General features: G+C 40.2%; 1 protein-coding gene and 1 pseudogene across 1 annotated transcript in view; one reads left to right on the top strand and one right to left on the bottom strand.

Annotated features, from left to right (window-relative positions):
• The window catches only part of BAALC (BAALC binder of MAP3K1 and KLF4), an 81,794-nt gene that overhangs the window by 45,871 nt on the left and 22,527 nt on the right, over nt 1–13,396 (bottom strand). The gene's annotated exons all lie outside the window — the stretch shown is intronic.
• On the top strand, nt 1,508–1,677 carry LOC129495650 (40S ribosomal protein S29-like; annotated as a pseudogene).

The raw sequence follows: 13,396 nt of genomic DNA, 5'->3' as shown, positions 1-13,396 counted from the left end.
GCTAAATGTCTAGGACTCCTATGCTTCTGTCCAGCACAATGGCCCTGTAATTGGTGGTTTTGTTTGTGAACAATTATCCAAAACTTGGGAATAATGCCAAAAGATGATTTATGTCATGCAAGGAGCACTTCCTAACAAGTTCACTTAAAGGTCTTCTGGTTCTATGGGCCCTTAGAGCCTAGCATAGTGGTTCTCAGCCAGGATGACCTTATACCACCACCACCACCACCACCACCACCCCAAAGACATCTGGAGACATTTTGGTTATTGACTGGGGAGAAGCTATTGGCATCTAGTGGATAGAGGCTAGGAATGCCACTAAACATCCTACAATGCATGGGGTAGCTTCCCACAACAGAATTTTCAGACCCAAAATGTCAATAGTGCTGAGATTGAGAAATCCTGCTCTAGTGTGTACAACTCTGTTCACACATTTCACTGTGACCCAAGTATATTACAATTCTATGAACTGATCATTTGTGATGAGTTTCTTGTCTATCTACTAGAGAGGATAAACCCAAAGTCTCTGGGGTTTCTTTTTTTGCCCCATAAAATATAATGAGTTTTATATTTAATTTAGCAATCTTATCTCAACTTTCCTTCTTTCCACAGCCTATTTAAAAAAAAAAAACAGTTTCTCATATTCTCTTTTTTCGGAGCTATTTATTTCGTTTTGTCTTTAACCTTTTATTTGAGATGAGTTGTAAGCAATAATATGCAGAGATCTGTATGTCCTTTAACGGTTTCCTCCAGAACTACAGTACAAGATCATATCTAGGATATCAACATTGATACAATCTACCCACCTTATTCAGATTTCTCAAATTTTACTTGGACTCCTTTATGTATTTGTATTTAGTCCTGTACAGTTTCATCGCATGTGTTGGACCTTGTAACCACTACCACAGTCAAGATACAGAGTAGTTTCTGGGACGCCTGAGTGACAGCGGTTGAGCGTCTGCCTTCGGTTCAGGGAGTGATTCTGGAGTCCTGGGATCGAGTCCCACATCGGGCTCCCTCCATGGAGCCTGCTTCTCCCTCTGCCTATGTCTCTGCCTCTCTCGTGTTTCTTGTGAATAAATAAATAAGATCTTAAAAAAAAAAAAGATACGAATAGTTTCATCACCATCACCACAAGGAGCCCTCATGTTGCCTTTTCAATAACCACACCCTCATCTTCTCTTTTGACTGGGCTTTATCATCCTCCTACGACCCTCATTAATGAGTTAGATAGTGACACCTGCTCGCTATTTGTATGAGAATTCAGTTTTTAACATTTTGAGAAACATGCCTTGATATATTCCTTTGTCATTAGTCAAATTACCCTATTAAGTAACAGCTCCAGGCTGAGCTCTGAAGACAAGCATAGACCAGATGGTTCCTAATTCCTTCACCAGAGACTGTATTAATGAAAACCATCACTCTTTGTTTGAGGAACACAGAGTAACCTTGAGAAAACTATTTAACTTCCCTGCAGCTTTTGCCTCCTTGCATCTGAAAGAGCAAGATGGGTCACCAGCAGCTCTACTGGAGCCATTGGAGGAAGTTTGGCCAGGGCTCTTGTTCTTGCCGCATCTGTTCAAACCTGCATGGTCTGATCCAGAAATACGGCCTCAATATGTGCCGCCAGTGTTTCTGTCAGTAGCCAAGGATATAGGCTTCATTAAGTTGGATTAAGTGAACTTCCTTGAATGGGTCATCCAAGATACCTACCTTAATGCTGACTCATTGTACATAAAATAAAAATGCTCCAATTATGAAAAAAAAACTTTCCTACAATCAGCTCCATCTTCTGTAAAATGGAGACAATAATGCCTCCTCTTAGAAGGAGTTCATGGAGAATTCTCCTAGGCAAAGCACACAAAGCACTTAGACTAGTGTGTGGCACATAATATATTCTCAGTACATTTTAGTTAGAGTGCCTGCTCTCATTTAATACTCACAACAACTCTATGAGGTAGATACTGTTATTGTCTCAGTACAACAGTTGAGAAAACCAGGGTTCAGAAAGTTCAAGTCACTTTCCCAAGGTAACAACCTAGTCAGAGGCAGAGCTAGGATTAGAACTCTGGGCTCTGCGATTCTAGGTGCCATGTTGCCCTACTCACTTCATGAGAATTTGGAACAACTGTACTCAGAGAAAAAAGACAGAAACTCAGGTTCTAGAGGAACACAGTCTGCTGAGAAGGTGAGCAACACTGCATGGGATGAGGTGGCTATAGAGAGAAACTGAACTGCTGAGATCTAAACACCTCCACCATCTTATACCTAGAGTTTGAGAAAAACCTTTGAACGTACACTTCAACAACAAAACCCAAAGGAAAACCTTCCTAACATGAACATGAAAGGATATTTTGCATAAATTTTCTTCCCACAGGAAGCTGGAAACACATGGGGAGAATACATGGGTACTCACAAGGCTCAGACTCAGCCCGTCTAGCAAAGGGAAGGTAGCACAGTAGAAGGGCGGGACAAGGCCCCAGAACCTCTGTCCTCAAAAAAGTAAAGGTTTTTGATTCATAGTTCTTTCTTGGAAATATTGATTTGCTCTGAGGCATAATGAAAAACTTCCTGAATCATGTCTTAGGCAAGACAAAACCTCAGCTAATCAATAACTGAGGAATTGGAAACCCATGATTAAAAAAGGCTGGGGGGAAATGAACCGGAAGCAGAGTTGGAACCGCCCTCACCACTGCCTCCCATCTCCACTTCTACGGCGCTAGGGCAGCACAGGGTAGGAGGTTCCACATGTCAGGTCCTAGAGGCGAGGTCCCCAGTGTGTGGTACAGTGAGAAAAATGACATAATGTAGTGGGCATTCCTCCCCCACACAGTTGTATCCCTCTTCTCTGCCTTATTTTTCCCCTGTTGCACTTATTTCTAATATACTATGTGTTCTTTTCTTTTCTTTTTTTTTAGTTATATCATGCCTTACTTAGTATTTAAGCACGAGGGAGAAATTTTTGCTTATTTTGTTACTACCCTATTCTTCAGTGCCTAGAACAGTGTCTGGCCCCATAATAGATGCTCAATAAATATTTGTTGAATTAATTTAGAAATGTTTTCTGTGTGTGTGTGTTTATGTATGTGTGTATGAGAAAGAGGAGAGAGACAGAGAGATATTTTTCCCAACAAAATGGTAATGATAATTAATGACAGGGTCTTTTTCATGCCCCCATGGCAAAAGAAAAAATTAGCTACTCTATATCAACATGTACACATACACATCATTTCTTAAGTTACAATTTTTTTTAAATTCTACTGGCCCATGAATTCTCTAAAAGAGACTCTTAAGGCCTCAAGGAAGGGTTTTAGAGGAAAGCAGGCTTGGTTTGAATCTGTCTCCACGGGCTGTGTGATCTTGGGCAAGTTGCTTTCTATCATTTTTTTAGATTTATTTATTTATTTGTTTGTTTGTTTGTTTATTTATTTAGAGAGCAAAACAGGGGAAGGAGCAGAGGGAGAGAGAGTATCCAAGCAGACTCCTGCTGAGTACAGAGCCTGAGGTGGGGCTTGATCTCATGAACGAAGAGTTGGATGCTCAACTGACTGAGCCACCCAGGTGCCCTTAAGCCCCCGTTTCATGACCTACAAACTGCAACTAGTAATTGAGAGGATGACATATATAGGGACTGGTACAAGTAAGTTTAGTTCAGTGAATAAATGACTCTTAGCAGTGTGCTCGGCATGGCCAAGGCAGGCCTTCCCACCAAAGCCTCCTCTCAAAAGCCTGACTGGGGGGTGCACTCTGTGCTCCAGGTCCACAGCCTAATAAATTGGGCCCAGCTGGACAAAGGGTACCCAAAGGCAGTTTCCTAGCATCCAAAGGAGCTAATCTTACTTTAGTATTCAACTCCTGTGCTGTCAATATGAGTGATAAAATCAAAAGGTTTCAAGGTACAATTTCCAAATTGTTGGAGTCAGTGTATTTGTGTGAGGGTGGTGATTTCTGAGACTCTTAGAAAGTAATAGATTTACACATGAATTCCTCTCCTCAGTATAACTAGGAAAGAGAGGAATCGGGTCAGAAACCACTGCCAAGGGATCCCTGGGTGGCGCAGCGGTTTGGCGCCTGCCTTTGGCCCAGGGCGTGATCCTGGAGACCCCGGATCGAACCCCACGTCGGGCTCCCGGTGCATGGAGCCTGCTTCTCCCTCTGCCTATGTCTCTGCCTCTCTCTCTCTCTCTCTCTCTCTCTCTCTCTCTCTCTCTCTGTGTGTGTGTGACTATCATAAATAAAAAAAAAAAAAAAAAAAAAAAAAGAAACCACTGCCAAAAAAGGATATTTTTCAGAAATGATGACAAAACAACCCTGAAACTGGAATGTAAGTAAGCAAGAAAATGATAATTCTTTTATAGCAATTTGATTTGCACACATTTTCAGTTTTTCGTGTTTTGCTTTCATTCAAGTATGACTATGCCTTTCACTGAAGTTCATGCTATTGGAGAATTATGTTAATAAAGGAAAATGAGTAAATCGAGGGTTGTGGAAACGAGAGAAGGTGAAGCCAGAGGTGAGAAAGATAAAGAACTGAGTCAAAGCAAAGAGACAGAAAACTCTCTGGGCTTTCCAGTGTTTAGGGGGGAGCTTTGCTGGGTAGAGAGCAACCTGTATAATTCCAGGCAATATAGACAGAGGGAGAAGCCTCCTTCAGCTGTGGTTCCCATGTTTTCTAAATGATTCCAAAAAGTCTGGGTGACAGTGATCATACTGCTAAGGAAGCCTCTGCTTTGCCCTAGTCACAGAATCTTGGTTGTTAGTCTGTGAGTTGCCAATCAGCTAAAAGTCATTTCCCATCTTCCTTTGCAGCTTGATGTGGTCCTATGACTAAATTCTGGCCAATGAGATATAAGTGATATTGGATGCTGCCAGAAGGTTTCCTTTTTTTTTTTTAAGTTCTTATTTTAACTGCAGTTAGTTAACATAACATACTATGTTCATTTCAGGTGTACAACACAGTAATTCAACACCAGAAAGTTTCCTTCAAGGCAGGAGGCAGGTCATTCCCTTTCTCTTCCTCTATCCTGGAAGGTGACATCACGCCTGGACTATGAGTCCAAAGGTCCCCCCAAGCAGATCAGTAAGCTCACAGCAAAACAGTGAGGGAGAAGAAGCCTGAGGCCCTGAGAACTCTTAGAGCCACACTACTAGTCCTGGAGGGAAAAACATCTATCTTGTTGCAAAACACAGCTCTTCCGGTTTCTTCTTCACAGCTAAACCTAATCCTGACTGATAGAGAAAACAACAGAGGTTGTAGACTTTTTATTTTGTCACATAAAACTTAGAAAACAAACCAAACTACTATATACTATCACACTAAGAAAGCAATATCAAAATAAAGAGCTGTCTTCGAAGTTGTACACATGTTTTTCATTTACTCAATAACCACTGAGCACTGACAGTGTGGCAGGCACTGTGCTAGGGCTGAGGATACAGTAGTAGACATAGACAGAGACGTGGGCCCTGCCCTCGTGGGCTAACATTGGAGCGAGATTACGAAGAGCTCCGCGCATTGGCTCTGTTTCTCATCTTACTACAAGCCAATGATAACTTGGTCAGGGTACTGGGCCACATGCCATGTTTGGGGACCCCTGCTCAGGAAGAACTGCAGCAAAGTCCGCAAACTCAAAGTATATTAAGCATGGTCTACAGGTTGAATAAACGCTGTGTCTCACATGTTAACCGCTACTTTCCAAATACAGACTCAAAGAAGAAAATCCATTTAAAAACATTACTGCATCCATAATAGCTCTTTGCCAAATTTTTGAGTCAATTTTTCTCAATCAGTGAATACTGAAAGTTTGAGACATTATAATACTGACATTTTTGATATTATAAAACATTCTTTGTACCCAAAGTGGTAAAAGCTATGCTGGAACAGGCATTCTATCAATAAAAGTGTCCTAATGTCTTTTCAATGAGAAGCATCTAAGTTTCTCTGGCTGGCCATGATTTCTTGGAGATGGGATGCCAGTAACCTAATCCAACAATGTTCTCTTCCTAAGCAGGGCTTTCCTGAAGCTCCAAGGGTAGGAAGACTATGCCATCAAGAATGGGCTTTTTTTTTTTTTTTTAACTCACAAAAGAGACAAGTCTTTATTTCCAAACTGCTATCAGTGCCCACACATTTGGTGACCAGAACTGTCAGAGGTAAAGTGTTCTGGGTGAGTAGTAAAGGAGACACACAGGAAGTAGACCAAACTGAGTCTTTCTAATAGAAAAGTCCATCTTGGGGGAGAAGGCTGGAGGAGTAGATTCAGGATCCAGCCCCCTTTCAGAGTCTAGTTAAACTAGTTAGACTAATATCTGCTTCTGGAGTTTCAACCCCCTGAAAGCTGTGCAGTGTCTGCACTTAGTATTTTTCATTCTCTGGATTTCTTATGGATCAAGTGTTCTCTACAAGGGGGACCAGTATTCTCCACAAGGACAGTTGATGATCCTCTTCACAGCACCTTCCTTCTTTTTATGTGATAAGGTTATTTTTTTTAAAGAGTTTTATTTTTTTTAAGTAATCTCTATACCCAATGTGGGCATCAAATTTATAATCCCAAGATCAGGAATTGCATTCTCCATTGACTGAGCCAGCCAGGTGCCCCATGTGATAGGTTTTTAAAAGAAATTTCTCAAGGGCCTCCTGGTTACTTTGAAAACTGTAAGATTGTAGGGCAAGAATGATAACTACGTTTGTATTCCTCAGATTACTTTACTCACTTCTGGAACTACTGTTACCGGTTACTTTAGCTTCAGATTCAACTTTGTCACGGTTTAATTTGAGGAATATTCTTCCTAATAACTTATTAATCTTTTGGAACATAGAGTCATTGAAATCCAGTTGATTTGACCTTAAAAATACAGGTTGGTGATCTCTGGCCTTGGTGGATGGTTCTGATGTAAATTTCTTTTTTTATTTTTAAGATTTAATTTATTTATTTCAGAGAGAGAGACAGAGGGCAAGCATGAACATGAGGGAGGGGCAAAAGGAGAAGCAGGCTCTCTGCTGAGCAGGGAGCTTGATGGGGGGGCTCAATCTCTGAATCCTGGGACCATGACCTGAGCTGAAGGCAGATTAACCAAGTAATCTACCCAGGCACCCTGGTTCTGATGTACATTTCATAAAAATTTCCCTTTACCAAGTACCTTCTACATGCCAGATACTTTCCTATATTTTGGCCAACTTGCCTAAAAGTAGAGGGGTCAGCAAACTCCTAGGGGAACTGAGAATACATTCTCATGCTTCCATCTAGATGATAATTGTGAAAAAAAAATTATAATTTGCATATTTAAGATCATCCAGATGGATGTATTAGAATTCCATGATTCTGGTGCCCCAGTTGGTATTGATTTTAAGGCTGTATTGCCACCAACTCCCTTAATAGTCTTGAAATGCAAAGAAAATGTATAAATGAGACCTCTGCACTATGAACATAAAAGGGAAATGATATCATAGATGAAGTCTTCCAAGTCATTTAAATAGAGGAGAGAGTGGGAAAGTTGAATAATCAATCAACGCAAGGTAATACTGGGTGCTGAGCTGGAAATGATGGCATCCTATCATAAGGAGACGTAGTGCGCAACTCCCATCCTTCGGAGTACTGACTTGAAGGGAGTACAGTGGATGATGAAAGCTGGCATCATGTTTGAAATGAAAAATAATTGTGATGATGATGATGACTCATCTGATGGAGTACTGTGCTCCTAAATTAAAGGCATCAAGTGCACAAAAGTGAAATAAAAAACAAATGAACATATCTTTCTACTACTAAAATCAACAGTGTAACTCATTTTCTACAAAACAAAATTATCTGCTAAATTAATGCTATTATTTACAATGTTACTGGTATTATTCACAACATACTGGCTTTCTAGTTTGTAGGTCTCGCCTTTGTAAGTTGCTTTTGTTTTATGACTATGAGCTGTAAGGGGTAGCTTTACCTAGTTTAGGATGCACAGTCTTAAATAGATTATATATATATATATATATATATATATATTTAAAAATCTATTTTGGTTATCTCTAAAGTCAATTAATCTTTGCATCCAAGAAGTTGGCATTATTATTCCCATTTTATAGGTAATCTGGAGCCTAGGTGATGTGGAAATTTGCCTCAGTCATAAGAAGCAAGCAGAACAGAATTCAGGATACCTAATCACCTAATGCTCACAACCTTCTACTGACTTCCTAAAGCAAAAGATGGCCTCTGGGTCATATTGTAAAAAAAAATAATTCGCCCAAAATCAATTTACTGAAAGACCAATTTGCCAAAAGCTAGTTGATCAAATATTCTTTTCACTGGGGGGTGGAGGGAAAGCCAAATGATGGATCCCCTTAGCATTATCAGATAACAATTTTAAATGCAGTTAGGAAAGTTTGCTGGAAATATACGTGGTCCTACACAGAAGGAGAGCAGACAGGGGCAGGGGCAGGAGTCGGAGTGTATACAGGAACACAGCAGCAGTCCAAAGAGGGAGTGCAGACAGCAAAAATGAGTTCAGTTATTTGTACTTAAAACAATCCCAAACTAACCATTCCAACACAAAGCAGCTGCAGCAAAGTTGAGGCAGGACCCCAGTGGGGGAAAGCCCTTAGACCTTCAGTGGATTTCCTACCTGGCAAATTGGCTTGTGGAAAACTGGCCTTAGGACTGATGAAGTCAATTCTTCTCTCATGTGAAATCTCATTTTGGGGTGGGAAACTCATCTTGCCCAGGTTTCCTAACTTCAGCCAGGTCCTCACTCTGATCTGAGAAGTAAACAGAGATGGGAGAGCCCAAAATCTGCTGGTGAGATCTCTCCTCATCTCTCCTTGTTGCTGCTCTCTGCTCTGCGTGGGTTCCTGCGGTTGCTTAGCATTTACTAATGTGTTCTTTAAAATGAGTGCCCCCACTGTTGGCGGGATTGCAAACTGGTGCAGCCACTGTGAAAATGGTATGGAGATTCCTCAAAATGTTAAAAATAGAACCACCTTGTGATCCAGTAATCACACTGCTGGGTATTTCCCCCCAAAATACAAAAATACTAATTCAAAGGGAAACATGCTCCCCCATGTTTATAGCAGCATTATTTACAATAGTCAAGATATGGAAGAAGCCAAAGTGTCCATTGATCGATGAATGGATAAAGAAGCTGTGATATATATATATATTAATATATATTCATATATATATATAACATATATATGTCCATTGGAATATTATTCCGGTAGTGAATATTATTCAGCCATAAAAAAGAATGAAATATTGCCATTTGCAACGACATGGATGGAGCTAGAGAGTATTATGCTCAGCAAAATAAGTCAGTAAGAGAAAGATAAATACCGTATGATTTCACACATATGTGGAATTTAAGAAACAAAAGAAATAAACAAAGGAAAAAAGAGACAAACCAAAAAACAGACTCTTAACTATAGAGAACAAACTGATGTCACCAGAGGGGAGGTGCGTGGGGGATGGGTGAAATAGACGGTGGGGATTAAGGAGGGCACTTGTGATGACTACTGGCTGTTGCATGTAACTTTTGAATTACTATATTGTACACCTTGAGACTGATATAATACTGTATGTTAACTATACTGGAATTAACATATAAAAAAATAAAATGAATGTTCCCAAGATAATTGAAAAAATCCTTGCAATGGCCACCAGGAAGGGACTTGGGCATGGTGGCAGAATTAGCTAATATCAGATCCTTAGAAAAATCCATGTGGGGGTACTAGAATCTGGATTGCTTGGGAGAATTTGGGAGACCCAACTTAGATTCCTTCTCAGGAGGAAGAGGCAGCAGCAGGTGAGGAGAAAGTCCCACCAGGTTCCTTGTTGCTGGAAGATCCAGTGCTTGGATCAAGAGGAATGGAGATATATTTGGACTCTTTCTCTTTTTTCTTTTTTCAAGATTTTATTTATTTATTCATGAGAGACAAAGAGGAAGGCAGAGACACAGGCAGAGGGAGAAGCAGGCTCTCTGCAGGGAGCCTGATGTGGGACTGGATCCCAGGACCCCAGGATCACACCCTGAGCCAAAGGCAGATGCTCAACCACTGAGCCACCCAGGTGCCCCTCTTTCTCTTTTTTTCTGATTGGCTTTCCTAAGCTTTAGATGGCTCTGTTTGACCTGATGGTTTTCCAAAGAAATCAGGTAGGCATTTTAAAAGCTAGCCAGAAAAATAGGATAGATACAGATGTGTACTACACTATGACAATTTTTAGAGTGTTCAAGAAAAATTAAGACAAATACTCAACAAAACTGACAGAATAATGATATAAAGAACAAATTCCTATTTCAGGGAAAATCACCTTTCATTTCTGAAGGCACATTCGATTTCTAAGAAAACAAAGTTTCTCCAAGCACCTTCCATTTCTAAGAACACTAAATTACATAATTTAATACCCACCCGTATTAGTTTCATAGGGCTGCTGTAACAAAATACCACAAAACTGGGTGGCTTAAAATAACAGAAATGTATTCTCTCACAATTCTGGAGGCTGGAAGTCTGAAATCAAAATGTGGGCAGAGGTGGTTCCCTTTGGAGGCCCTAGAGAAAATTTGTTCCATGCATCTCTCCTAGCTTCCAGGTGGTTCCTGGAAATCCTTGGTATTTCTTGGCTCATAGATGCATCATTCCAATCTCTGCCTCTGTCTTCACATAGTGTTCTCCTCTCTGTGTCCAAATATCCTCTTCTGATAGGGATATCAGTCATTGGATCAAGGCTTGCTTAAACCCAGTATCACCTTATCTTAACTTGATGACACTTGAAAAGATCCTGTACCCAAATAAGGTGATATTCGCAAGCACTGGAAATTAGGATTTGAACATATCTTCCTGCGGGGACAAATTCTACATAGTACTTCATGTAATACAAAATGACCAGGAGCCACCAAATCCATTTTATAAACTATAGCCAAGGTGTTTTTTAAAACAAAATAAAACAGGCTCATTGAATTCCAATTTAAAGAAGAATTTTATCATTGTAACTGCACCTAGCTCTGTTCCACTGCCCAACCCCACGAAAACAAATGTAAGGGATCTCACAAGGACAAAAAGAAGGGGAAGAAGACATACTATGAAATTTTCTCAACAGCAACACTGGAACTTAGAAGACATGAGGTAATACCCTCAGACCTCTAAAGGTATTTCCATACCAGACTTACATCTAGCCAAACTATCAGTTAAAGAGAAAAAAATATATAAATTCTTTTAATACAATCTCAAAAATGTTACCTCTCATGCAGGCAGCTACTAGAGCATGTCCTTGAGCAAATAAAATAACCAATCAAGAAAAAGAGGAAGACACAGGGTCCAGGAAATATGGTACTAATTCAACACAAGAAAGAGGCTAAAAGGATCCTCAGGTTAATGGTGAAGAGAGATACTAAGCCAAGGGCTGTGCAGCAAGCCTGGAAAGCAAGCATCCCAGACTGGAACAAGTCAGAAAGCTCCAAGGGCAATTTCTTCAAAAAGATAAAAAAAAAAAAAAAAATCAATGGAATTCCTAATGTGGTTAAACACATTGAGAAGAGATTTACATAACCAGAGCATAGTTTAACATGATTTAGTGATGAGTTCCAATTTTTAAAAGAATTCTTAGTGCAAAAATAAAATATTGTGTGAAAGGAGAAGTAATTGCTATATATCATATGGTTTAGCTGCAAATAGTGTTTACAAAGTCATTCTCATACAAACATTGACCATCCATCTAACCAAATCATGTTACAACTCTATTGGGAGTGGTGGGGGTGAGGGTGAAAGTGGCATCTTCACCTTCCCTGTGGGTAAACAGTAGACCAGGTCTTAAATTGCAACATTGAGAAAGAGTAATACTTGCATATTATTTAGAGACATAGAAGTAAAAAACCAAGAGAATCAACGGAAAGAACCGGAAGTAGTTACCTTGAGGGAATCGAAAACTGGGAAGCCCAGCAGGGGACTTGTTAATGTTCATAGCAAGCCTTGTAGAAATTGACTCTAAAGTCTGTATATGTATAACTAGAAAATATTTAACATTCAAAAGAGATTATCATTGGATCAAGTTACTTTCCGTCTCAGGGCTTCTCACTACTATTAGGAAAACGTCCATGATGCTTACTGTGGCCTATGGGTCCTAATCTGATCCAGTCGCACCTCTTCTCCACTCCTCACCCCCCAACACTTCCTGCCTTCCAGCCCCTCTCCTGCCTCCTCTCATACATTGCTTTCGTGATGGTTCAATCACTCTGGCAGGAGAGGGTCCAAGCTCTTCCTGCCCCAAGGCCTTTGTGCATGCTCTTTTTCTAAAAATGTTGCCCAACCTAGTGCATCCCAAGCAGCTCAGTTTTTAACACAAACTGCAACCTAGTGAATACCAAGCAGCTCAGTTTTTAACACAAACATCAAGATCTGGGATCCCTGGGTGGCGCAGCGGTTTGGCGCCTGCCTTTGGCCCAGGGCGCGATCCTGGAGACCCGGGATCGAATCCCACATCGGGTTCCCGGTGCATGGAGCCTGCTTCTCCCTCTGCCTGTGTCTCTGCCTCTCTCTCTCACTGTGTGCCTATCATAAAAAAAAAAAAAAATAAAAAATAAAAAAATAAAAAAAAAATCAAGATCTCAAAAAGTCTCAGCCGAGCCATAGATTAGGTTATGTTTCCCAGTTTCATCTGCCCATAGTACCTGTCTTTTCCTCTATAGCATTTACAACAATTGTAATGAATCGTGTGAATCAGGTATTGTCTCTTTTACAGGCCTTGTCCAATATGGTAGCCACTAGCTACATCTGAGCTATGTACATTTACGTTAATATTAAAGAATATGAGAAATTCAGCTGCACTAGCTCCATTTCAAGTGATCCAGAGCCGTAGCTAGGGTATCAGACAGTGCAGATATAGAACATTCCATCATCACAGAAAATTCTATCGGACAGTATTGAACTAGACTGTAAACTCCACCAAGGGCTCTTTGTGGATATCTCCTGACTGCCTAGGACTATATTAAGGGCTTTGAACGTGCTCCCTAAGTAATTGCTGAATAAACAAATTCATTCATTCATACAGGGCAAAAAGTAAGGTCATTCCTCTAACTGGAAGGATATGGATATTTGATCCATCTTCGTCTCCAGCCCCTTGATAGCATCTATTTCTATTATTAGCCCAACAGCAAACTTGGACCAAAGAAAATTAAAACCTAGGTAACTAAATAAATACTTAGGGCACCGTTTGAGGCAAAATAGGGTAGGTAAGTGACTCATTAAGGCAAAAAGATTATATTTCAAAAGGATTATCACTCCTAGAATGAGATTCTGAATTTGTCTTAAGAACTAATCATTAGAATTAACTGTTAAGACATGTATTTTCAGAGCCCACTTAGTTTTAACCACCCTAATGTGCCTTGTGTCTGGCAAGCTAAGTCACTTTGGGCATCGTAGAGT

Source organism: Nyctereutes procyonoides, unplaced genomic scaffold (assembly GCF_905146905.1).
Source record: "Nyctereutes procyonoides isolate TBG_1078 unplaced genomic scaffold, NYPRO_anot_genome, whole genome shotgun sequence".
In the NCBI taxonomy this organism is placed as follows: domain Eukaryota; kingdom Metazoa; phylum Chordata; class Mammalia; order Carnivora; family Canidae; genus Nyctereutes; species Nyctereutes procyonoides.
This window is presented reverse-complemented; position numbering and strand designations above follow the sequence as displayed.